The 27,375-nt window shown below is 37.9% G+C and overlaps 1 long non-coding RNA gene across 1 annotated transcript in view; it reads right to left on the reverse strand.

Annotated features, from left to right (window-relative positions):
- The window catches only part of LOC123575111 (uncharacterized), a 185,359-nt gene that overhangs the window by 149,223 nt on the left and 8,761 nt on the right, over window positions 1-27,375 (reverse strand). Inside the window, exon 2 of the long non-coding RNA XR_010577023.1 lies at window positions 232-459. This is a non-coding gene — a long non-coding RNA (uncharacterized lncRNA). The remainder of the gene's footprint in view (window positions 1-231; window positions 460-27,375) is intronic.

The raw sequence follows: 27,375 nt of genomic DNA on the forward strand, positions 1-27,375 counted from the left end.
AAATTTCATTGTCATTCACGTGGTAATCTTATGCACTGAGGATCATCAATACAGGTACAATGATTTGGAAGCCTGGGCAAATTATGTAGTGTGCAAGATTTTGTGCAGTCAATCAATGAGTGACAAGAAACCTAGACCTAATAGAAAGTACCAGCAAGGAATCACTGTTACCGATATCCATCTCGTGACTACATCATGCACGCCCTTGTTAAGTTACTTAATAGGCATTACCTCTGTGAGAAGAATTAAGTGACAGAATGAAGCTGCCACAAGCCCAGGCTGGTCTAGCAGGCAACGTTGTTCACATTTTCAATTTGCAGCCTTAGTTGAAGGAAGCACTGGGACAGAGTTTCAAGCACCAGCACAACGAAACCAATTACCAACTATACCTCAGTTTTTTCTCATTGGAGTCTGCAGCATTTCAGTTCTTTGCTGTTTGCTCCTTGTTAGAATTTTCACCTAAAAGATATAAAATCATTATTTTTCTTAAGGAAATATGATGCTGTATTCCTTGTTAAAAACTCTATAAGATTATTAGTTACACACTAGTGTTTTAAAATCAGAATTCAGTAGTCTCCATGCCCCTGCTGTCATAGCTAACTGTATGTGCCACTTCCACCTGAGTGTTAGCCATTTCTTCTGAGATGTCCCACAACATTCTCTACGAACTTCCATTTATCTTATGCCCTTCTAGTTGTTTAGTTTCTTGTCTTTTCCCCTAGTATTTTGCAAAAGGAAATTTCTCCCAATAGAAAATAAGAACCGTAGCTTTGCAAAGTATCTGTACCTAGTACATGTGTGCTAAATACCTAAATGGTTATTTGCAGAGTTTTTTTGGTCCCAACAAAGGGAGAACATGCTTTAAGGATTTATATTTGGGATGTGCAACTAGAAATTTGCATTAAACCAGCAACTATCAAAAATCTAGAAAATTCGTCTTCACTATTTCAGTGTTTCAAAATATTTCAGTGTTTCACTGTATTTCACTGTTTCTGTATTTAAAATGCCACTGCATTATTTGCTTTTAGCATCTCTTTGAGCTTTGCCAAGAAGCATAAGGTTTATTATATTCACCACTGGCCTTTTTATGCTGGCAAACATACAAACTACATTAGAAGAACAAATTTAGGTTGAGTGAAAAAATAGCCATAGCCATAAAAGGCTCTAATAATTATTCAGTGTCAATGTTGGAAGTGATTCAAAAGAGAGAAAGAGAGATTTATTGATTCATGGCCTTCATCTTTCTTTTTCCCAAGAGTCCACAAAACTTCATCATCTTCATCCAAATATTTTTCTCAGGATTTATATCCCTGTGTTTAATGCTTTTTTTCTTTGTGGTGTCTGAAAACGTTTTGTAGGTTATGTTCTTTTACTTTGGAAACTCTTTTTTCTGCAAGTTTCTTGTGCTCTTCACTTCCATTTGCTCAAAAGAACTCTCCAAGGAAATAACAGTGAAAAACAAACACAAAACAGCACTTGTGTGCTACAAAAGCCAAAAAGCGCATCAAATTTCATACTGATCTAACGCTAAAGAGCTCATCTTGGTCTATTGTGTCTCCAGTTAAATGAATGAATATTTGGATTCAAAACAGATAAATATATATGATCTGCTTTCAGTTTTCCTGCCCTACAAATGACTTTTAAAACTGTTGACAATGATGCTTTATTCACTGCAACAAGCAAGAGAGTTTGGCTCTGAACAGGGAGAACTTTGTAAAAATTAGTGCTTTACAATAATGAGATGGACTGCCTCCATGGTTCATAAATTCTGTATCTCCAGGGGAGTTCAACAGCCTCTTACTGGGAAAATTGTAGAGTTAAAAGAAGATGATCATTAAGTGGCCTCTAAATCATTTCCAGTATACATTAACCATGTGTTCAGTGGGAGATGGAGAAAATAAGGACATGAAAGTTACATTTAACAGTCTCACTTCATGAATTCAGGGAATTTACCTCTAGCCCAGGAAAGACAAGTAGAAGAATAAGTTCAATGCTAATATCACTGGTACTGACCAGTGTTCTAAGGATCTGAGAGGCAGGCAATATTAATAAGAAGTAAAGCAATCGGGTTAGGCTTTAAATAGAAGCTAGAACATTTACAGGTGCAATGAAAAATATTATGGATTAGTTGGGCAGAATAGATGAAACCATATTCCAGGTAGACCAACACCAAGGACCAGGAAAAGAGAAAGAAGTGAGCATTGTGTTCAAAAAACCTGTTGGGGTGCATGGGAAGACAGATTCCATGACTTATATTTACTCTTATTATATCATTCTGTTATTCTGGCTTTTTATTTGTTTTTGTTTTTGTTTTGAGACAGGGTCACATTATGTTACCCAGGCTGGTCTCAAACTCCTGGCCTCAAGTAAGTGATCCTCCTGACTTGGTCACCCAAAACAGGTGTGAACAGCTACTCCTGACCTCATATGATTCTAATATTAGCAAACATAACATTGACACCATTTTGAAACACTCAAATTTGGGGGCTTTCCCAAAGCATTGTATTTAGAGCTAACATCCTTCTGTATTCTCCTCTTTAAGTCCCACCTCCCAGGTCTCATTTTGTAAAGGATGGAACTATTGCTGTTCATGAAAGTTAATTAATGTCTAAGCAGAAGTTGCTAAGAAGATTCCTATGTCGGTTTGCCTGTCATTTTTATTGCATAGTTATGTACAAAAAGGTTGACAACATGATTGAGCACAGGCCAGGCAAAAACAAAAATATTTGTTGAATGGGTGAATAAATGATGTGATTTTACAGTGTTTACATAAGGAAGTGTTTGCTCTTAAAGCTTCAAATCCCCCTAAATAAATATGATCAAAACACAATAGCAATTATCTACTATCATTCCTTTTTATTTGAAGGATTAATTAGCTACAAAATGCTACATTGATATTTCAAATACAGGAAAAATACTGCACATCCTATTATGGTTTGCAGTGCTCTTTTCCAGCTTAAAAAATAGTATTTTTAACTGGCTTTTGAAATCATATTTTGCAGGCCACAAATTGGTGTTAGTTTACATATAAGCCAGACATCCAATGCTGACTTCAGAGGTTAACTATTGAAGGGTGAGTCAATAGAAGCCTGCATGTAAGAACATTATAATAAACAGCAAGTCACAGAGATCATATTCTCATTAGGAAAACTTCCATCTCTTTAAAATTTCTGTGAAAGGTTATTTGGAGTAACCTGTGAAATCATAATGGGGAAAAACAAACCAGGATTTGGCTGACATTTACAGCAAAATAGAATTCTTCATCACAACTGGAGGGTGTATAATGAGTGGGTGTTTTAGAGTAGACAATGGAGGGAGTTCTTCAAGTCTGTTTTACATGAGTTAATGTTGGCAGGTAATGTCCTTATTGCTGCCACTGTTTTGTTAAGAAGGAAGAATGTGGTGTAAATCCCCTTAAAATTAAAAATAAGGCACCAACCCTCCCACCGCCCAACATGAGTTCATTCCACTAAAATGACTTCTTTTAGAATAGTTAAAGAAGGTCTGAGACCCACACCTTTCTCCACCCAATTACTGGAAGTCTTTCATTTTTTTTTTTCCTCTGCGGGCTTCATGGTGACAGCCCTAGAGTGGAATGTGGATGCCTTTGCTATAACCTAAGTAATGAATCATACCAACTTTGTGAATAATGCCCACACTTAATATGAGGCAGAGGCAAACAAGTCAAGAAAACCAGTGTAAAGATAATTTTGGCTAAATCAGACGAGATTATTTACCATCAATATTTGAAATCAAATGCATCCCAGAATCCATGGTGAAAAGTGTATGCTGTCCTCAGAACTGCAGTTAGACTTGGAATCCAAAACAAGTCCTTGTATTTCTAAATCAAAGCCGTTGTTACGTCATGTACTTCATTTTAGCAAGTGTCATGTTAGTTCCAATTAGGAGATCATAAGCTGATACCGAAAACATGAGAGACAGTGATCAATGGTTTTTGGAGTGAAAAACAAAATCCTTTATACCACAAGCTGCTATTTGAAAGCCACCCCTGAAGAAGCAGCCAAAGGACACAGTAAAGAAAAGCAACTTGCCTTTCAAAACAAATGCAATAAATCTCATCCAGTGCATTTTAAAGAGCTAAAAAAGCTTAATAATGATCTCTGCAGTAATTCAAATTTTACCAATTTTAGGCAAAAATATTTTGATGCTAAAGTGAATAGTGTACTACTTTTACAAAACGTATATAACAAAAGCAGCGATATGTGCATCCTGGCTTTCATTTGAAATGTAGTCTCAAGGGGCAACTCTGGCTTTAAATACTTAGCCCACTCTACTTTCAATAATGATTATAAAAATACAAAGTAAATGTCTGGAGAGGAACAGTAATTTATTTCTGGTTTCTAGTTTTCATCCTTTTCAGACTTGGATGGGTTGATCGATTCTTGAGCTCTTATAATTCTAGGAACTATAAAGAACATGAAAAAGTGGTCAAGAAGCCAAAGGAGAGAATGTAAGCTATTCCCTCTGTGCCATATTCTCTGTTTCACTCTGTCCTTGTGGGCATTTTTGTCAACCTGAAGAGGGTATCTGCATGTTAGTTTGTCTTAGGGAGCCTTAGACCATCTCATTTATTGGGTTCAGAAGTCCTCTAAAACAGCAGTCCCCGACCTTTTAGGCACCAGGGACTGTTTTTGTGGAAGACGATTTTTTCATGGATGCTGGGTTGGGGGTGGTTTCAGAATGAAACTGTTCCACCTCCAATCACCAGGAATTAGATTTGCATAAAGAGTGTGCAACCAAGCTCTCTCACATGCACAGTTCACAACAGGGTTTGCCCTCTTGTGAGAATCTAATACCACTGCTGATCTGACCCGTGGCTGAGCTCAGGCGGTAATGCTTGGCTGTCACTCACCTTCTGCTGTGTGGCCTAGTTCCTAATAGGCTACCTAATCAGTACCAGTCTGTGGCCTGGGATTTGGGGACCCCAGCTCTAGAACAACCATCACTAATAATGACCATCATTTATTGGGCCCTTAATCTGTTCCAAGAAACATCTAAGCAGTATATATGCATTGTTTTATTTATTTTCATAAGAACTCTAAGAAGTGGATCTTATTATTATCCTCAGTTGATGATAAGAAAATAGTATTAGAATTCTTGGCCAGGCACTGTGGCTCACGCCTGTAATCCCAGCACTTTGGGAGGCCAAGGCATGCGGATCACGAGGTCAGGAGATGGAGACCATCCTGGCTAACACGGTGAAACCCCGTCTCTACTGAAAATACAAAAAAAAATTAGCCAGGCGTGGTGGCAGGCGCCTGTAGTCCCAGCTACTCGGGAGGCTGAGGCAGGAGACTGGCATGAACCCGGGAGGCGGAGCTTGCAATGAGCCGAGACTCAAACCCAGGTCCATCTGATTTGAGAGTCCACAGCTTTAACTACTACAAGATATTGTCTATATGCTGCTACAGTATTTGATTGCTAAAGGTAAACACAAAAATGACACATGAGAAAAGTTTACTTTAAAACCAAGGCTGTATTTGAGGAGATAAAGATAGTCAAACTTGACTAGGGTGAAAGTGGTATGTAGTAATATCTAGAAGAAAGAGCAAAAGGAAAAAAAATAAGTGTTGGTATCTAAGACAGAAAATGATTAATTTAACATGTAGGACTGTAAAAACTGGTCATAATGTGCACTGGAAGTCACCACAAGGGACCTAATGAGGAATCTAACAAAGTAACTCGCTGATCTACTAGCCCCAGGCTCCAGAGGATGATGAGCTAATACCCTTGGAGGCTGATACCCCAGTCTCCCCGGGGAGAAACCACTTCTAAATGTGAAGTGGGATGCAGGTAGCCTCCACCAAAAGGATATTAGATTAGAAAAGAGACTAAAAGCAAAGATAATCAGTGCATATAGGACTAGATGAATTCAAGTGTGAATGGAATTGAAAACTAGAGCAAGTTGCTGGAGAGAGAGCAGCTTAAAGTGGAAATCACTGTGAAATAGTCAAATCCTGGGACTCTGAGAAATGCTAGAAAAATGAGTTACAGATTGTCATTTAGCCACTTGTATTAAAGCTGACGAGTAGCTCTAGGGATTAGAACAGAGTCATTTCTATGCTGTTTAAACTAATTTATTCTTTATAAGAACCAGAATAAGTAAGAAAGTGGGTTGGAAAGAATTGGTTCAAGAAACTCTTCTTGAGTGAGCACATTTCTGAGCACTGTGGGCTATGATAAAATGAATGAGTCATAGTCTATCTTCAAGAGGTTCCCACTCCAGTAAGAAAGGTATGGCCAGATACACAAATCACTCTTCAGGACATAATGGAGAAAGGCACAGAGAGGTAAAAAGTGTAACAGGTGCTCAGATTTCCTTGCCAAGGGGACAGGGAGGTGACATTAAAGGACTGATATTTTAGGTGTGCTTGAAAGAGAGTGACTGATTCAGGTGATGGAGATAACAAGATAACTTCCAGGAAGAAGAAATCAATAAAGGCTGGAACACTAGAAAGTGCAGGTATCTTGAGGGAATTGGAGATTGTGTGTGCGTGTTGGGGGTGGCAGCAGAGGGGTGGGGGAAGGTTAGACATGGTCTCACTGTATCACCCAGGCTGCAGTGCAGTAGCACGATCTAACTCACTTCAGCCTCAACCAGCCTGTAGCTGGGACTACCGGCACGTACCACCACACCTGGCTAATTTTTGTATTTTTTTGTAGAGACAGGATTTTGCCACATTACGCAGGCTGGTCTGCAACTCCTGGCCTCAAATGATCTACCTGCCTTGGCCTCCCAAAGTGCTGGGATTACAGGCATAAGCCACTGGGCCCAGTCAGGAATGGAGATTCTAAGAACATAAAATACATGTGGGAAAAAGCAATTAGGATTGAAAGAGCAAAATATGAATTATCTGAAAGGGTCTTAAATGCTAACTTAAGGAATTTAAACTTCCTCTGGCAAATAATAGTCTTAAATCTTTCCATAGAAGAAACAAGTTTTGCAGAGAACAGCAGAATACAAATCATACTTGCAGCTAATTAAAGTAACCAAGACTTGTGCTTTTCAAATAAAAAACACAATGTTGGGTATTTTGATCTGCATGAGTGTGAGAAATCTAAACAGATCTCAGTGTATGAAAAGTAGGGAATACTGAGCAGCAAGGTTAAGATTTTAAGAAATTTAAGTTGAAAAATACATCAATGAAACCTGAAGTGCATTACATAATAAATAAAATTCAATGTCATGTAAAGTGTAGGTTTAGAGAATGATGAAAAATATTTGGTATTAAATGGAACCCCGCTCCCAAAAAGGTGAAGGAAATTGTTTTTCATCTAGTTACAGGAAACTAGGATATATTATTGAGTAGCAAGAATGTCAAAGCAAACACAAGTAAAGTTGTAGCCCAAACTGGATCTTCACTGTGTATGTGAAGAAAAGACCAGCAGCTCTATTTTAGAAGTGTCTATGAGTGTATGGGGGTGTTCATATGTGTATGTAAATATACACACCCACAAAGCACATTTCTCCATATGCCGGGATTGCTTTATTATGTAACAATCATCTTTCTGCAGACAAACAGCATGCAGGAAATGGAAACCAGATGTTTAATTAAGTTCAGCCAAGGAAAGACTTCCATAAGCAATTATTTTGACCATTTATACATAAGACAATATTGTCACCTACAAGATAAGACTTGAAGTTCATTGGTTTAAAAAACTGCATACTCATACAAGTCAAGAAACTAACTTGAGGGTTTTCTTCATCATTGGCCTAAGGAAACTATCATCAGTATTGTCATTTAAAATTTTATGCAGTAACAACTGTAAATAAACATTTTTTATGTATATTCCAGATGTAATGTGAGCTTTGCAATAACCACTTCATAGTTTAAAACCAGGGACCTATAATTAAATTTAAACCTTAACTAACATTCTTCAAATTGAAGTTCAAATCTTGCAAATGCTTAATTCAGAAATAGCTCAATTTCCTTCTTCAGATTTGTTAGGAATGCGAAAGATGAGAGTACGTATAAATTCTCATCAGTAGTACCTTATTTTTCTGTAGCAATATTATACTGTCTTCATGTATCCTTAAGAACTGTAACTTAAGCTAATGCAGCTCTGTCTTTATCCAAGTAACTTGATATGTGAAAGTTATACTGGTTTCATGTATAACTCATTGTCTCCATATGTTAGGGGACACTATTCTGTCCTAGTCCATATAGAGAGAAAGTAGACAGACCAAAGCCTAGGCATAGTAAACCACTAGAAAGTGTCAAGATCAACTAGCAAGAAAAGCTGTGGTTGAGCAGTCAAGGGACCTATCTTATGAGAAAAAAAATGGTGGGTTCTTGGTCTTGCTGACTTCAAGAATGAAGCTGCGGACCCTGGCGGTGAGTGTTACAGTTCTTAAAGATGGTGTGTCCAGAGTTTCTTCCTTCAGATGTTCAGATAAGTCTGGAGTTTCTTCCTTCTGGTGGGTTCGTGGTCTCGCTGGTCTCAGGAGTGAAGCTGCAGACCTTCCCGGTCAGTGTTACAGCTCATAAAGGCAGCGTGGACCCAAAGAGTGAGCAGCAGCAAGATTTATTGCACAGAGCAAAAGAACAAAGCTTCCACGGTGTGGAAGGAGACCCGCCGGTTGCCACCGCTGGCTCCCGCAGCCTGCTTTTATTCCCTTATCTGACCTCACCCACATCCTGCTGATTGGTCCGTTTTGACAGAGTGCTGATTGGTGCATCTACAATCCCTGAGCTAGACACAGAGTGCTGACTGGTGCATTTACAATCCTTTGGCTAGACATAAAAGTTATCCAAGTCCCCACCCCAATCAGCAGCCCAGCTCACTTTGCCTAGTGGATCTCCCCCACCCCCACTAGAGCTGTCTGCCAGTCCTGTGCCAGGCGCCCACACTCCTCAGCCCTTGGGCAGTGGATGGGACTGGGCACCACCAAGCAGGAGGCGGCGTTTGGGGAGGCTCAGGCCTAGCGGGAGCCTATGGCGGAGGGGGTCTCGAGCATGGCGGGCTGCAGGTCCCGAGCCCTGCCCCGCGGGGAGGCAGCTGAGGCCCGGAGAGAATTCGAGCACGGTGCGGGTGGACCGGCACTGCTGTGGGACCCCGCGCACCCTCCAAGCAACTGCTGGCCAGGGTGCTAAGCCCTTTACTGCTCGGAGTCTGCAGCACCGGCCGGCTGCTCTGAGTGCAGGGCCCACCGAGCCCGCGCCCACTTGGAACTCTTGTCAGCAGCCTCAGTTCCCGCCTGCCCCTCTCCTTCCACACCTCCCCGCAAGCAGAGGGAGCCAGCTCCAGCCTCGGTCAGCCCAGAGAGGGGCTCCCACAGTGCAGCAGGGGGCTGAAGAGCTCCTCAAGCGTGGCCAGAGTGGGCGCCGAGGCTGAGCAGGCACCGAGAGCAAGCGAGGGCTGCCAGCACGCTGTCACCTCTCAATACAGTGAAAGACAATGTGACTCGGATCTAGGCTTAGGGTGAGTACCTGTTCTGGTTTGCTCAAGACGGTCTCAGTTTTAACCCGAAGTACCCATGCTCCCGAAAAAACCCTCCCTGGATTTCAGCAACAGGTGTGGAAGTTTGGGAGAAAAACATAATACCTATATACAAAGGTACAAATGATAGGGGCTGCAGCATTACAGTTTATAGTATCAAACGGACAAAAACATATGCAGAAAAGAATCTGGGCATAAGCATAGTGAAAAAGGAATGTGAAAGCACACATGGAGACTGAATTTTGAAAGCTTAAAATGAGATTGGCAAATACTTTTAAATTAACGGGTTTTGTCTCCCCCAAAGATACAATACTAAGTCAAAAATGGCTTGGGCATAACACCCCAATGAACAGAGATTGTCATAGCATTCCCTTGATTGCTCTATGAAACTGAGTAATGTTATGTTTACTGATTCAGAGATTGCAATTAAAATATTAGCAAGGTAGGGTGCAATGGCTCATGCCTGTAATCCCAGTGCTTTGGGAGGCCAAGGCAGGAGGATCGTTTGTGTCCAGAAGTTCAAAACCAGCCTAGTCGACATAGCAAGACCTCCATCTCTACAAAAATTTAAAAATTAGCTAAGCCTGGTGGCACATACCTACAGTCTTAGCTACTGGGGGAGCTGCAGCAGGAGGATGACTTGAGCCCAGGGTTTCGAGGCTACAGTGAGCTATACTCACACCACTGCACTCCAACCTGGATGACAGAGCAAAACCTTGTCGCAAAATAAATACATAAATAAAAAAAAATCTTATGAGCAAACCGAAGGGAATATTTTAAGAATAGATGTGTTGGCCCCTTACAGCACAGCTCAGATTGTGTCATATATCTTACCAACAATCAGGTTTTCTGCAGTACACCAAGTGATATGTTAGATCACAGCAACAAGCAACAACAAAAAAAATTGTTTCTTTTAGTTATTTCACTTTGATTTGAACAGTGGAGTTTCAAATCATCTTGATTTCTGTAAAGATTTTAGTGAAGTAGCAGAAAAGCTAAAACAACAGATAGTTCATCCAAATACAAACTAAACTTTGCTCATCTATCTGCATATTTGACAGATACTACAAACATAAATTTTGGCAGTTTCCATGTAGTTTATCAAGTTTTCTTGTCAAAGAAAATTAACCTAATTTAATTTTTATCAAAATTTAATCTAAGTGTTGTATGCAAGATACACAGAATGTTGCAGGTAAGATCTGCAGTGTTAATATAACACTTTAAAAGGGTTGTGATTTGCTTACCTGTGATATTAAAGTTTGCGTAATGAAAGTTTTCAGTCGTTTCTTTAAACTGCATAGAAACAATTAATACAATTTTGACTCAATAGAAACGGAAGGAGATAGCTTTGCTGTTCATGGCCCTACAGGAAGGCTTGTGGCTAGACATAGAAAAGATGTTAAAATGTGGGTATGTTGTAAAATTATATTTTCAAAATATGAGCAAGAATAATGTCCTTCTCTAATTTAGAAACACATTGAGAGCAAGAATGCAGAAAAAGAGTGTAGTGAAACGTAAATGTATATGCTGTATCTCCAAAACCGTGTGTTGATATCTGAAGACAGCATAAGGAGCTTAAAACAGACTTGACCTGTGTTATTCAGTATTGCCTGTAGGCTGCTAAAGTCATGCAGGAAAGCATTGCTTGCTTTGTGGAAGAACAGACTGCTTCAGAACACACACAAAAAATATCTGTCACTAGCAAAGGGCAGCCAAAATAAATAGAACTCTCTTAATTTCTTTACTAAAACTCCAACTTCAATTTTACAAGTTCAAATTACCGATATACTTTTAAACCATTTTCCGTGAGAAAGAAAAGTCTAAATTAGGATGACACTCAGTGTGGCTCCTGGTGTTTAAAAATAACAAACGTTTTAGAAAAAGAGAGCCTCTGTGATGAATTTGTGGATGCAAAGGACCAACAAAAACTGATCCCAAAACGCGATGGAGATACAAAGTAGAAGGACATTTTTGGAGATCTGGAAACTAATTTTAGGCAAGTCTAAATACCTGCTGATGCTATTAGGTCAGCTGCTAAGTATTTCGTGCTCAAATACTTTTTTTGAGAGGCTATTTAACTTGATGTCATCGCATTGGAAGCACATCAGGAATCAGTGTAATCAGGGCTTGATAAGAACAGAGCTGCAAGTCAAAAGGCGTTTTATTTTTGACTGGATTCAATTTTACCCTTACAGGAAAGATAATAAAAATGTCCTGGGCTACAAGCAGTTCAGAGAGGCAATATTAAGAGAGAAAACTGAAATACAAATATCCTATTGTATCATGAGTATAAAAAGCTATTAAATATTATTATACTTTTCTCATACATATTATTTATTGGTAAATCCTACTACTCATTACTACTAATTGCCACTGTTAAATATTATAATTGTTGATTTGTTTAAATCATAGCATTAATGTAATAGGAAAGAAAATAATAAGACATGCAATTTCAAATAAATACCCATTTTAATACACACATGGGCATAATTCCCAATTATATTATATTATATTGTTATGTTCTTTTTGTTTAGTATGGCCAGGCCTCAGACCAGCTCTCTAACAAGTTAGTCACCCTATACCTAAGTCTGAATTCTGGTTCTGCCAAGCACTGTAGCCTTGGATACATCACTTAACATTCTTCAGCCCAATACGCCTCAATCTTCCAAAATAATTATAAATAGTAATAAGCTTTGAGACATTGTCATGATGGAAATGATCAGTGCATGTCAGCTCTTTCACTATGCTTGCCCCACCTGAAACTGTCAATCCATGGTCAGGTCTTCGAAGGGATTTTATTTTCCTTTGTAAGGTCTTATCTTTTGTTAGTTCTGTGGCCTCAGGATCCTGTTACTTGGACCTATTCAAGCCCTTCTTTCTCAAGGCCTTATAAGGCCCTGGGTGCAGAATGTAAAGCTGAGTCATTTCTGATCCCTTGTCTGTCAATTCTTGAGTCCATTTGCACAGTTAAATTGCCTAATTCAAGTGATTCTTTATTTTTTTAAAAAAGCATTTCAGAGTACTTTTCGTTCATATCAGTTGCTTTCAGGAAAATCCCTATAATCTACTTCTGATTCCACCACTTTGGTTAGAGGAGGTTTGCTCACTGCTGTGAACCAAAGCCAGGTACAAGGGCTACCTACACATCACAAGACAGAGAGCACTGAGGCCTGGGAAATGCTGAATGGCTTCTCTTCAGGAAAAGCAGTGATTTGAAGGAAGACTATTTGAAATATGGCCTTTTGTTTCTTGCCGTAAGTCAGCTAGCAAGAAATATTTGTAAGAGGAGAAACAGGAAAATACCAAATAGAGAGCTTGTCAGTTTGTTTCCTAAAGGGATAATTTTCTAGTGGCATCGTGCCAGGAAGCTGGTTGTTCCCATAGTCCTTTCCCACCCCCCTAAACATAGTTACAGACTATGTGTAGGGTCAGTACAAACTGTGATCAGACACAGAAGCCAAACTGGAGAGAATGTGATGTTTGGTTTGTGGTCAGTGTGACCATGAGGCCAGACTGATTGGTGGTGCCAGGAGGTTCAGTGTGGTGTAATCAGAGGCAGACAAGGATGTGACCAATGTAATCATCTGCTTTATGACTCTCAGGCCAACGTGGGGTCTGTAGAGGATGAGGTGGCCTGAACCCTCTCTGCAGGGGAAAAAAAGCAACCAAACTTTGGACATCAGAGTGCACTGCACAATAACAGAATCCACAGAAAAAATAACTGGAACAAAAAAATATATAATGCAAAAAAAATGACTAGAAACAAAAGAGTACCTTATAAATTACCAACCCATGCATTCCTCCAAATTTAGACATGAACACGTAAATGGAAAATCCTGGGATGCAGGGATATAGGGAAATCCTTAGAATGTAAGTCACTGTTCAGTAAGAAAAGGCACTTTCCTCCAGAAGCCTGGCACAAGGTTTTATGGGACCAATGGCTGCAAGTCTCACTGGCCAGGAAATGAACATATGTTAAATTACGTATTTTTGATGACTTAAACCCTCAGGCCTTAGAATGAGAAGTTTTGAGATGGGAAATAAAGATGTAGAGTCTCAGTCTATGAGAGACCAGATGATTACTCTTGGTTCCTGATGCAAGCTGCTGCCTTGCGTATTCTGTTGGTGGTGGGGAGGGTGGGGGACAACGATGGGGAGGTATGTATGGGATTTAAAAGAGTTAAACATCAGGAGTTGAGGGTTAAGTAATTCAAGCATGGAACACCTTTGTTTGAATTTAGTCATGCGAAAGAAGAACTATGTTTGAATAAAATCTTGTAATGGAGTTTCAAACTCTAGAGGACTAATATTGTCAGATAGTGTAGGGTCAGAGATATGGTTTGGCTCTGTGTCCCCAACCAAATCTAATCTTGTAGCTCCCATAATTCCTACATGTTGTGGGAGGGACCTGGTGGGAGATGATTGAATCATGGGGTTGGGTGTTTCCTGTGCTGTTCTCATGATAGTGAATGGGTCTCATGAGATCTTACGGTTTTAAACATGGGGGTTTCCCTGCACAAACTCTCTCTTTGCCTGCTGTCATCTATGTAAGATGTGACTTGGTATTCCTTGCCTTCCACCATGATTGTGAGGCCTCCCTAGCCATGTGGGACTGTAAGCCCAATAAACCTTTTTCCTGCCTAAATCACCCAGTCTTGGGTATGTCTTTATCAGCAGCATGAAAATGGACTAATACAGTGAGTTTCACTTTGTGGCAGCAGCAAGAGGCAGGTACAGTAATAGACTAATAAATAACCACAACACTAGCCTGAACGGAGTGTGGAAGGCAGTTGACTACTTCATTTTCCAATTTGGGACTGTATAAGACTTTAGGCTTCATGAAAACTCCAGGGAGACAGGGAGAGACTGGAATTCTTGCTATCAAGGTTAGGTATTAAATCAATGAATTAAACTGAAAATTAGTAGAGGCAAGACTATACTTTCAGCCCATGTTATAGAGTATACATTCAGCCTGCAACAAGTAAGAATTATTTATAGAGGAATGTACATTTCTTACAAGCCAGGTTTTAGATATTCCTAAAACCTCTTAGTACTATTCCACTAGAATATAACTTCCATGAGGGTGAAGAATTCAGTGGCATGTTCTCAAAACTTGGGAATTTAGCAGGCTGTTAATGAGTATTTATTGTATAAGTGAATAAAAGGTATATTGATTATAATATTTTGAGCTTCTTAAATACTAATTAAATAGATGGATCATTACAAGTTATGGAGAAAAATACAAACACATGATTTGTTTTCATAGCAGAAATAATAAAATATTTTAGATTCATCTAAGTGTAAGTTAGAAAATTAAACATAACTGAATTGAATTTACATAAACATTCCTTGGGTGCTTATATTATGTGAGATACTGTGCTAAATATTTAATTGAATGAGCAAGTTCCTGTTCTTAAGCCATCTAGTGAAGAAATACAATTGAAGGAAACATTACTGTTCACTCTAACAGAAAGATATCTGGAGAGTGTTCTGGAAGACTACAGGGACTGATGTAAAGCAAACGTAAGTGAAGGAGCCTAGGACAGGATCCATGGAAATATGACTTAGCTGACTTTTAAACCATGTGACAAAAACATAGCAAAGAACAGAAAAATATTTAAACAAAGACAAAATAAATTCAAACCATGAGTAGACCGAGCATCTAGTGTTTTAGTTTGATGTGGCTAGAGAAAAGTGTGCAAGAAGGGCATCAGTCAGAAGAGAACCCTTGGAGATTCCATGTCTGTATAATCTATATATATGATTACATATAAGTTGCACATCATATAGATGTTGTACATCATATATATTATACATCATTATATCATTTTATATATATATATATATATATATATATATATGTTGTACACCATTACATCATATATATATCAGGTGTTCCTCAGTTTCTGCGGGGGATCTGTTTTAGAACCACCACCACCACCCCACCTTGGCTATCAAAATTCTCAGATGCTCAAGTCCCTTATATATAAGGGTGTGGTGTTTGCAAATAACCTACACACATCCTTCTGTATACTTCATTATCTCTACATTACCTATAATAGCTAATACAATGTAAATGCTATGTAAATAGTTGTTATACTGTATTGTTTAGGGAATAATGACAAGGAAAAAGAGGTATACATGTGTTTAGTACAGACACAACCATCCATTTTTTTCCTCAGTTTTTTCAATTCATGGTTGTTTGAAATCACAGATGTAGAGGACTGGTGTGTGTGAGCACAATTTATTGTAGAGATTTGACCTTATGCACGTGTGGAAAATAATGAAGTCATGTCTGCAGTGCTGCTGTCTTTACTGGCAGAGCGTTTTTTATCTTTTCTGTCACTGGAGCCCCACTGTTCCATCCCGCGTGCTGGCCTTAGTCTGCAGCTGGATTACGCCTCATTCAGTCACCCCATCTTTTTCCTCTCTCTTAGTTGCTCATGAATTTGCCCCAGTTTTATTCTCTCCAATCCCTGCTCCTGTTCCTCCACTTTTCCAGCCCATAATGCCACTTCTTTGAGTCTGCTGCTATTGGGAGGGGTTCTCATCATTCTCAGTTCTTTATGAACAGCCACAGTTGTTCCTAAGAAACTTGGAAAATATTTTGCCCAGGACAAAATTTGAAGGAAGACATCTGAGTCACTCAAACACATTTATTCCCACTAGTAATCATTAGCGTATTCAGATAGGTATATGTGTTTCAGGTTTGTGATATAGTAGGAAGAAGAATACCTTGCTTTGTTAAGGTGCTTGTCTCTATACCCAGCACCAAATCCCTTCCAGTCTCCCGCTAGCCCCGCTGAGTCTTAGTTCCAATACTAATGGCCTATTATTTACCCCCAAACTCCCTTACATCTATTCAGTCAGTCCTTCAGGGAGCCCTTGGTTCCCAAAGCAAGCAGATATGCAGCTTAATCCAGGTCCCAGAATGACTCACCATCTACCAAACTATCAGACCTTCAATACACATGTGTTTCCATTTCCATTGGCCCCCTAAGCCTTTATTCCACTAACCAGAGTCCCACTATGAAAGTAAAAAGCATACTATATTTTATATATGAACACTAAATTTCAAAACGTGTGGACTTTTAGAGTTCCCTTCTTGAACTTTGGTAAAACAGCTTTATTTACCTCCTTCTTCCATTTACTTTTGAAATGCCAGCCATTCAAGATTAACTTTAAGCAAATTAATTTCCCTGTTATTACTTTTGTTGCTGTTTTTCCTTCTTTTTATATTTCTGTATTGTGTTCTTTTAATTAATATTTTCTTCCAGTATTTTTGTGGCAAATGTAATCTAGCTAGGAAACATAGGTAGCGGAAATCTGGAAAAACGTGTCTCATATTCTCGCAAGCTTTTGTACCAACTTTCTCATAATGCCATTCATTCCTGTAATCTTTTTGAAGATATATAAACCAATAGGTGAAAAAACTAAAACGCTAATGCAGATTTGTATTTTGTTACTAACAGATGGGAATGGTGGTATTTTGAGAATGGAGCCAAAATCTGAGGACAGATTAAAACAAACATGAGTTTCATAACAAAAAAAGAGTGATGTCATGAAATTTTGGAATTGAAGGAAATTTCAATTTAGTGCAGTCATTCACTGTATGAAGAATTCTCTCTTCAGCATATGAGAGACTTAATGACAAATCAATATTTTATATGAAAGAACTGTATTGAAGATAGCCTGAATTAATTGATTTATTAACCCCAGTTATTTTGCCCATGAAGTCCATTTTATATATTTTCTGAATAATTTTTCTGGACCTTACAATGAGATGTCAGTACGACAAAATATGTGCACACACATATATACACCCACACCCGCTCTTCAGTAGACTTACCTGTAGTCAATAAAATGTGCTTTTTAAAACCAAAAAGTAATCTGTTTAAAGATAAAATTCTTAACTTTCTCTGACTAAGGTTAAGTATAGCCTAAACTGATTTTTCATAAAGGGTAAATATAAGCCCTGATTGTATAAATAGTTTAGATGATAGGAATAAAAGATTCAAAATTTTAAAAACTAGAGCCTTTTAGTCTGTTTGAACATAGTATTTCAACTGTATAAGATCCAGGATTTTACAACTAAGAAAAGGTATCCAATGTCTAAAATGAATATTTTTTAATAAACTCACAGCCATTTTAACAATTTTTTCTTCAACTTTTTAATATGCCAATCTTCTGAAGTATGTAGTCAGAAACTTCAAGCCATTTTGATGTAGATCTAGGAGGTATTGTATATTCTAGATTAAAATAGAGCCAAAACTTTTTAATATATGGTCAAAGTATTTCAGAATCTTATATCTCTTCTGAACTTTTATTTCAAACTTAAAACTGTTAAAATAGCCCTCTTTTTCTCAGCATAACCTGAAAGTCAACTGCTAACAGACATGTACAGTAAAAGAATTTTGAAAAATAATTTCAGGTTTTGTATTTGAATTTACATCATTTCTATTTCACTTTCCTAAGTGTAGTTCTCATATTTCTACCAGACATCAGTTTCAGCTAATTGTTTTATAAGAGCCGTGAGAAACTTGAGAAATTAATTTCAACACCTTATCATTCTCGATAATTAATAGGATCTTAGGTATGCCAGTTTCTCAGAAATATCTTAAATTACGGGCTTAATTTACCTATTTCCTATTTTTTTGACAGCCAGAGTCAAAAATGTTGGATGGTTTTCTTCAACTGCATTTTAAATTGTATAAGCAGAAAAAAGGAAAATGAGGGAGGCTGAGTCCCATCAGCAGTTTCCATTCTGACCTGCTCTTTTCCATTTGCTTGGTGAATACATACAGAGCGTTCAAACCAGCTGGCCTTCAAGATTGTGTAATTTAGTTTATAAATGCCAGCTTATTTTTTGGACATTTTAACTTCTGGTCCTGGCAGGACATACCATGCCAATTGTTTACAAAAGGAAGTTTGGATTCTAGTACATTGCCAAACAACATTTTTGGACAATTTAGTTTATTTTTTTTTCTTTGGAGCAAATATTATTATAGTCAGTATGCAAGTGATATTTGATTATTTATTGGATTGTAATATGACCTAGATCTAATCTTTTCTTAATTTTACTCACCTGCATGGAGCAAAGTAAATAAAACATTATGTTCTTTAAAGTGTTCTTATTTGACACAATAATTTCACTTCTAATAATTTGTCTTAAGAGAAAGAAGAGTATGAATAAGGACTTTTCAGGCTAGGTTTAGAATAACATTATTAAATACAAAGAATATTCTTAGTGATCTAAACATCTAGCAAGAGAGAAGTAGCTAAATAATTTGTAGTAATTTCTAAAGATGAAATAGAATGCATCTATTAAAAATATTGTTTTGAAACATATTTGGTGTTATTAAAATTACATAATTTTAACTGCAGTAATTGAGCTATGAAAGTATTCTATGCACATAGTCCCTGAAAGTTACCTGGAATTTGATCAATAGTGTTTTGAATAATTCAAACATTTTTATCTCAAATAACCTCTCCCCTGCACACAGACAGACATAGTGAAATATTACAACACAATCAACAGAAACAGTATGAGCTCTATGAGATGGAACAGTGATTGGTAAATGTGGGAAGTTGTAAATGTTGGGGTTGAACATTTTGGGGGTGGGTGGAACCATGTTTTTGTTTTTCTCTGTAAGAACTGTTTCATTTTTCAATTGGGTTGTTATGGTTTCCCTTAAAACTTGAAAAACTTTATGAGGAGAATATGCCTTTTGGCATATTTATTGTAGATCATTCCTCAATTTAGAATATATTTACTGACATAATCAACATGTAATTTTTCCATGCCTGAAGTTTAACTTTGATGCAGTCAATTTTATCAATAATTTCTGGATGGTTTTGGTTTAGAGTGATTCTTAGAGCACGTTCTCCATTTAGTAGTAACAGCTCACATTACCGACCTTGACTATAGGCCAGGAGGAACTGTGCAAAGGGCTTTACCTGTGTGTAGGAGTGCCCAGGTGACCTTGTACCTGCCCATCCAGGCCACATGCACCGAGGCTTGCACCAAAGCTTATGTGAGGCTCTGCAGGAATCCCTGTATCCTGAACACAAGAGGATAAGAGGCTTGTGAGGAGCTATTCTCTGGCCCTCTCCCCATCACTGCCCTTTCTTCCCTGGGAGGCTGCCATGAAATGCTTTCTCATCACCTCTGGTGGCCTGAAGGTAAGCACCATTCTTTTTCACCTTCTCAGGGTATAGCTGCACACCACACAACTGCTCAGCTGTAGCCAAGAATTGGCTCCTCCATGAGGAAATATGCCACACCTTTGTGTGGCACTCATCAGCTCTTTTTGTTTTGGTGTCATCCTTTTAGGTATGTAGGACGAGGACCAGGGAGCTGGCACCTTTGGCTACTCTTCTTTTTGCTGTATATGTAAGTAGTAAACCCTCTAAATCTGAAGTGCCTTGCTGTATCTTTACTAGCTGAATCAATCAGCTCATATTAACTCATTTAATCCTAAAAATTAAATACTGCTTTTTATACAGGTGAGTAAATTGAGATACAAATGTTGCATAGGTCATCCTGCTAAGTGGTAGAACTCCAATTTAAACCAAGATAGTCTTACCATGGAGCCTGCACTCAACTGCTGCTCTAAGCTGCCTTTTATGGTTATGCAAATATTATAAAAAAGAAAGGAAATCTACAAGGCTATAGTCAAAGACACAGATAATAACAAGCATCAACAAGGAGATGGAGAAGCTGGAATCTTCATACACTGTTGGGAGGAAGCTAAAATGGTGCAGCCATTTTATAAAACAGCTAGGCGATGCCTTAAAAGAACTTGACAATTCCACTCCTATGTATGTACCCAAAGGAAATGAAAATGTATGTTCACATGAAAATTTGTATGTGAGTATTTGTAGCAGCATTATTCATAACAGCCTAAAAAATGGACAACCTAAATGTCCATCAGCTGATAAATAGATAAATAAAATATGGTATATCCATGTAACAAAATATTATTCAGCCATAAAAAGAATGAAGTACGGACACGTGCTGCAACAAGGGTGGACGTTGAAAACACTATCCTTAAGTGAAAAAAGCCAGTGGAGAAAGACCCATATTGTGTAATGCCATTAATATGAAATGTTCAAAACAGGCAAACTTACAGAAACAGAAAATAGGTAAGAGTTTGTCTAGGGCTTGGGAGAAGAGTTGTTAGGGGAAATGGAGTTTGACTGCTACAGGGTGTGGGAGTTTTTCTTAGAAAGATGAAAATGTAAGTGTGAAGTTGATTGTGGTGATGGTTGTATACTCTGTGAATATACTAAAAATAAATTGTACATTTTCAATGAATGAATTGCATGGTAGGTGAATTATATCTCATAAAGTTGTTACCAAAAAAGAAGTCTACATTATATTTAATACCTTAACGTTTTTACTTTTTACATTTAAATATTATATCCATTTGAAATTTATTTTGATGTGAAAGGTGATATAAGGAGTTTGCCTTTGTCTAGCCAGTTTTTCTTACATCATTTATTGAATAATGCAGTTTTATCTTGCAGATTTGAAATTCCACTTTTATTATTTTGTAAACTACCAGACCTGTTTATTGACTCCATGTTGTAGCTTGAAGTATTTGTCTGTTCTTGTGTCAGCACCGTATGTTTCAATAACTACCATTTTCTGATATATTTAAACTTCTCTCTTTCCTGTTTTTTTCAGATTTATTGACTTTTTAAATATTTTCTTTTTAATATTTTCAAATTTTAAAAAACAATATTTAGTTTGCATCAAAAATACAGTTAGCATTTGTATTAGGTTCACATTGAGTTGAGAGAATTAATAAACTGTATAAAATCTGCATTTATGCTCATTTTATTTATCCCAGTCTTCATTTACATCCCTTAGTAGAATCTTTTAGTACTAAGTAAACTATCTTTGTTATTTCTAAGGCTTTGATGTATGACGTCTTTTCTTCCATTAGTCAGATTCCATTTTTGTACAAAACAATGCTCCCTAATTTGGGTATTTTAATTTTATAAACAGCCACTCTACTGAGTTATATTATTTCTTTCTGTTTCTAGTTGTTTGTTTTTCATTGTAGTCAAACCATTGGCAAAAAATCGTATTTTGATTATTCCTTTCCAATATTTTTGCTTTTATTTCTTCTCATTTATTTCCATTGGCCAGCAGTTCCATTTTTTTAATGTGGTATCTTTGTCTTATCCCTCCCATTAATAGAAGTCTTTGTAGTGTCATTGTATTCTCACTTCAGTATGAGATCTACAAGTTTTTAGTTACGTCAAGGAAACTTTTTTTTTTTTCCTATTTTTCTCTATCACTATTGTGGGTGTAGAGAGCGGCAAAGGTACTTTTAACATATTGTTGAATTGTATCTGTATTTCTTTATTTGTGTTGATACTCACAGTGATATTTGCCTATAATTTTCCACTTTTGTGGAATCTTTTTTAACGTCTTTGTATTTCATATTGTCCAACCCTTAGAAAATGATTTGAACTTACTTATTCCTTTATTCTTTCAGCAGAAATGATTTTAGCATTTGGCATAAAGTATGCCAAACTTTATTGTAGGTTCTAAGGATATGGACGGGGTTAACAAAACAGTCATGCCGTCTCTTGTGGTTGAAATAGACAATTAACAAATGTGTGCAGATATATTTACATATATATAGTCATGTGTCTCTTAACGACAGGGATATGTTCAGAGAAATGCATCATTAAGTGATTTTGTCATTATGCAAACATCATAGAGTGTACTTACACGCAAACCTAGATGGTCTGGGCTACTGTACACACCGAGGCTAGATGGCATGGCCTACTGCTCCTAGGCCACAAACCTACACAGCATGTCACTGTACTGAATACCGTAGGCAATTGTAACACAATGGTAAGTACTTGTGTATCTAAATTTACCGAAACATAGAAAAGAAGCAGTAAAAATACAGGATAAAATATTAAAAGGTACACCTGTATAGGGCACTTACCATGAATGGAGCTTGCAGGACTGGAAGTTGCTCTGGGTGAGTGAGTGGTGCGTGAATGTGAAGACCTAGGACATGACTGTGCACTGTTGTAGTCTTCACAAACACTTAGGCTATGCTAAATTTATAAAATATTTTTCTTTCTTTCATAAGAAATTAACCTTAGCTTATTATAACTTTTTAATTTTATAAACATTAATTTTTTTCAGCTTTTGACTCTTGTAATAACTTAAAACACAAACACGTTGTACAGCTACACAAAATATCTACTTTCTTTATATCCTTATTCCATAAGCAGTTTATTTTTCAATTATTATTATTATTTTTTAAATTTTTAAACATGGTTGTTAAAAACTAAGATGCAAACACACCCATTAGCCTAGGCGTACCCAGGGCCAGGATCTTCAATGTCACTGTCTTCCACTTCCACATCCTGTCCCAGTGGAAGGTCTCCAGGAGCAAGAACACCGATGGAGCTGCCATCTCCCAGGCTAACAATGCCTTCTTCTGGAACACCTTCTGAAGGACCTACCTGAGGCTGTTTTTCAGTTAATTTTTTTTTTTAAAGAAATTTTTTCGAGATCTTATGATTTTCCCCACAAAGCTCCCTCTGTGATTTCCCCACACCATCAGGCCTCCTTGAGACCCTTTTACCTGGCCTTCTTCTAAAAAGTGGAAGTTCTGACTACTGCATGCTATTGGAGTCTGCCAAACTGGGTCTACCTTGGGAGTGAGAGGCTAGACAACTGGGAGCGAGAAAAATAATGAGGATTGTTTTCTTCACTCTTTGGAACATAGGGTCGTCTGGTCAGAGGAGAGGGGTTTTTCTCAGAGTTTTAGGTGACAATGGTGTAAGAGTGCTTCTGATCATGACTGGGGTTTGCCTAGAGCCAGACAAGAGAGTTTATATTAAAAATTTTTTAAAGCTTCCCTACACACCCCCTACCATCTCTGTCCCACAGAGGTCCTTCTTTCTGATGTGTGGCCAAAACAAGGAGGGTGGGGTTCTCTTGAATTTTGTCTGCTCATTACTACTGTGCAGTCAGAGATTTGAGCTGCCCTAGAGTCTCAGCCAGAAGACCACAGTGAAAATAAATAACTGAAACAGGAAATTCACCACTGTATAGGTAATTCTTCTGGTGTTTACTTTGGTCCCCAATTTGTCTGTTATTATTTATTTTCAGGGCCCTCAGATAGTTGCTCTGTGTATTCTACCTTGGGTTTTTATTTGTAATTAGTGGCATAGGTAGAAGCAGTGTGCTTAGTCCATTTTGGCCAGAACTAGAGCGGTACCAAGATGGAGCCCATACTCATCCGCAGCCAATAACTTTTTACTGAAGAGGGTTTTTTATTATTATTATACTTTAAGTTCTGGGGTACATGTGCACAATGTTTAGGTTTGTTACATAGGTATACATGTGCCATGTTGGTTTGCTATACCCATCAACTTGTCATTTACATTAGGCATTTTTCTTAATGCTATCCCTCCCCCAGACCCCCGTGCATGACATGCTCCAGTGTGTGATATTCTCTTCCCTGTGTCTATGTGTTCTCATTCTTCAACTCCCACTTATGAGTGAGAACATGTGGTGTTTGGTTTTCTGTTCCTGTGTTACTTTGCTGAGAATGATGGTTTCCAGTGTCATCCATGTCCCTGCAAAGGACATGAACTCATCCTTTTTTATGGCTGCATAGTATTCCATGGTATATATGTGCCACATTTTCTTTATTCAGTCTATCATTGATGGGCATTTGGGTTGGTTCCAAGACTTTGCTATTGTGAACAGTGCTGCAGCAAACATATGTGTGTATGTGTCTTTATAGTAGAACGATTTATAATCCTTTGGGTATATACCCAGTAATGGGATTGCTGGGTCAAATGGTATTTCTAGTTCTAGACCCTTGAGGAATCGCCACACTGTCTTCCACAATAGTTGAAATAATTTACACTCCCACCAACAGTGTAAAAGCGTTCCTATTTCTCCATATCCTCTCCAGCATCTGTTGTTTCCTGACTTTCTAATGATCACCATTCTAACTGGTGTGCGATGGTATCTCATTGTGGTTTTGATTTGCACTTCTAAAGAGGTAATTTTATAACAAGAGGGCAGAATCGTAGTGTCTTTTCAGGTCTGTTTCTGTTATACCTCATAGAGGGTGTTGCATGCTGGGCTATATCCTCTAGCAAGTGAGTAGTCGTAGAGTGCCACACACAAAAATGCCATTTGGTAACTGCATTTTAATAAGAACCCTTAATGGTCCTCTGTCAAAAGAGACATATCACTAGTTTGAGCCTCCTTCCATTTTTGTGTGGCCGTGCATAAACTGCTTTCTAGTCTTCTGTTTTCTCTATAGGTAACAAAGAAATGGTCATGTGGAAGAAGATGAGTAATTTCAAATGAAAAAGAAAAAATATCATTAACCCAATTTTTACACTATTTTTATTCGATATGCTAATATGTTACCTGTAGATAAGTTGGAAATTTTTAATGGTAACCAAACTTTCATAGGCAAAACTAAAATATGTAGCACCATAGAAAATAGTAAGAAATTACTTCCATTATAAGTAGTCCATGAAACCTTTGTAAACAGAATATCATTTTTGTATGTGTCTATTTGGAATGGATGAGTGCATATACTCATTAATGCTAGGGTTGCAGCTTGTGAACCTGAGGGCAGAAAAAAATCTCAGATAAACAATAGAAATGAGCCATAACTTTGGTGTAGAAAGTAGAGAATAAGAAATGAATTAGAGAGGAGACAGAGAGTGAGGAAGAGAAATCATTTTTCTTTAGGAGCTGAAAAAATATGAAGGCCTTGGGAAAATTAGGTAAGAATAGCAGTGTATGAGAACCAGAGATGGGAAATGAAAAATCAGCCTTAGCAACAACTTTCTTGAGATCAAGAGGAACTCAATCAAAACTTGCCATTATACCTGTGGTGGAATAAGAGTGGCGTCAGGGGACAAATCTTTCCTAGAGATCTTTGGAGAGAAGGACCAATGGTAGGGAAAACAGACTCATGAAAGTATACTGGCAATCTGAACCAAAGAAGTACTTCAGTGTTCCTCTAAGCTCTGACTATGTAGAGTACAATAGTGTTTTCTGCATGAGGCAAGTGGTCTAAGATGATGTTTCAATTCTAGACATATTACATATGGTATAGGGGTAGTGGGATGGAAAGGATGGAGGAGGGGCTGGGCTATAATCTCCAGCAAGTGAGTACTCAAAGGGTGGTGGCTGCAGAGGGGCAGGAAAAACAGGGGCCCTGGATTCCTTGTACCTGCCCATCTTCCTTCAAAATGTTTATGAATAATGGAACAGTAGTGCGAGATTATAAACATGTTCTACTTTCATCTTGCTTTTAAGTGTTACTTCTTGTTTTAAACTTAAAACTGTAGCATTAACTGGGAGAGGATGATCAGAGAACTGTGTAATTTTGGTTATATCTATAACACTATGTTTTTCAAATTATACACATTTTACAGGAAGACAAATGACTGCAAATAGGCTATAGGTAGTCTTCCACATATAACACTTTATTGACCGTTACAGAAATGCTTTCCACTTTGATAATGCAATATTAAATAATGTAATTATTAGTAATTGTGTAATTATTAGTAATAATGGCTGTTAGTATTTATAATTTGAGGTCTTATTACAAGATTTTCTAAAAATGGAGGCTCTAAGATATGAATCTGTCGCCATAAGCTAAAGCAAAAAGAGTATGATGGGATGGCCATATATTGGGTAATTCACGGTGAATTACTACAACGCAAAATAGTGCGACTAGGAAGATGCATTTTTTTTTTCTATCAAAAATAAGCTTTGTTCTGCATTGCAACATGGAATATCTCATTGTCAAAAAAAACAAAGGCCACTGGGTTTGTCTCAGCTGACTTAACAAAGCCCCACAGCTGCTTTTTTTAAAAGATCGTTTGTGGTAAACCATTTAAGAGAAGGGAGGGAGAGGGAGAGAGAAAAAGAGAGAGAGATTTTTATAAAACATTCTGATTCATGTTCTCCCCAATCCTTCCTCCACCTCAGACAATCTTAGTCCATTATCAGAAGGTAAAGAAATCAAAGTTTCGCAACTAGAATTTTAATAAAGATGGTGGACTTTTAAGTCCATCAGTAGGGCAAAGATAGAGCCAGAAGGGAGGGAACAGAAGTGAAGCGCCTGAGCAGTTCTTCTCCTGGACTTCGTCCACATTGCTCCTCCCCCAAGTCAGAAACTCGGCTTGGCAGCACTGATAACTGTTAGAGTGGCCACTGTGACTCATCCTGGTGGGGGGTGAGGTGGGGCCAAAAGAGCTTGCTCATGCGTCAGTGGGAATTGACACAGTGACCCTTGCCTCGATCCTATGATCTTGGCTACCACAGATATTCCTGAATTTCTGGGCTATTCAAGATAGTTGACCACACAACATCCAAAGAGTAATAAAAAAAAAAACATAAATACCCTAAGAGTTTCAAAATGTTGATGAGAAGATCCATAGAAATGTTAGACAATTACCTTGTCACTAACATTGGCATCATCGCTATATAGCTTTTAATATAAACCAAAAGCAAATAATATTCCAGAATATTCCGAATGGCTCTGACAGCTTGGTCCCCCAACCCCCATCCCCCAAGAGGAACCACTGAAGCAGGTTTTCTGTTGCTGCTCCCTTTCACTCCTTGACTAAACTGTGAAATACGAGTTTAGTGACTTCTGGTCCATGCTGTTTATTTCATGCTTTCACATTGAAAACAAGAATTTCCTGACCCCCTCCTCTTCCATTCTTATGTGAGGGTGAATAAAATAAAGACTTTGGCAATCTTGGATCTCAGTCTACCTCCAGAAGACCTAGAGTACTAGATTTTATAAAATATGCAGGAGCTTTACCTCTGCTTTTTGCAAACAGCTTTGCAATTATTTTCTGTTTGTCAATCTGTCCTATTGA

Source organism: Macaca fascicularis, chromosome 8, assembly GCF_037993035.2.
Source record: "Macaca fascicularis isolate 582-1 chromosome 8, T2T-MFA8v1.1".
In the NCBI taxonomy this organism is placed as follows: Eukaryota; Metazoa; Chordata; class Mammalia; order Primates; family Cercopithecidae; genus Macaca; species Macaca fascicularis.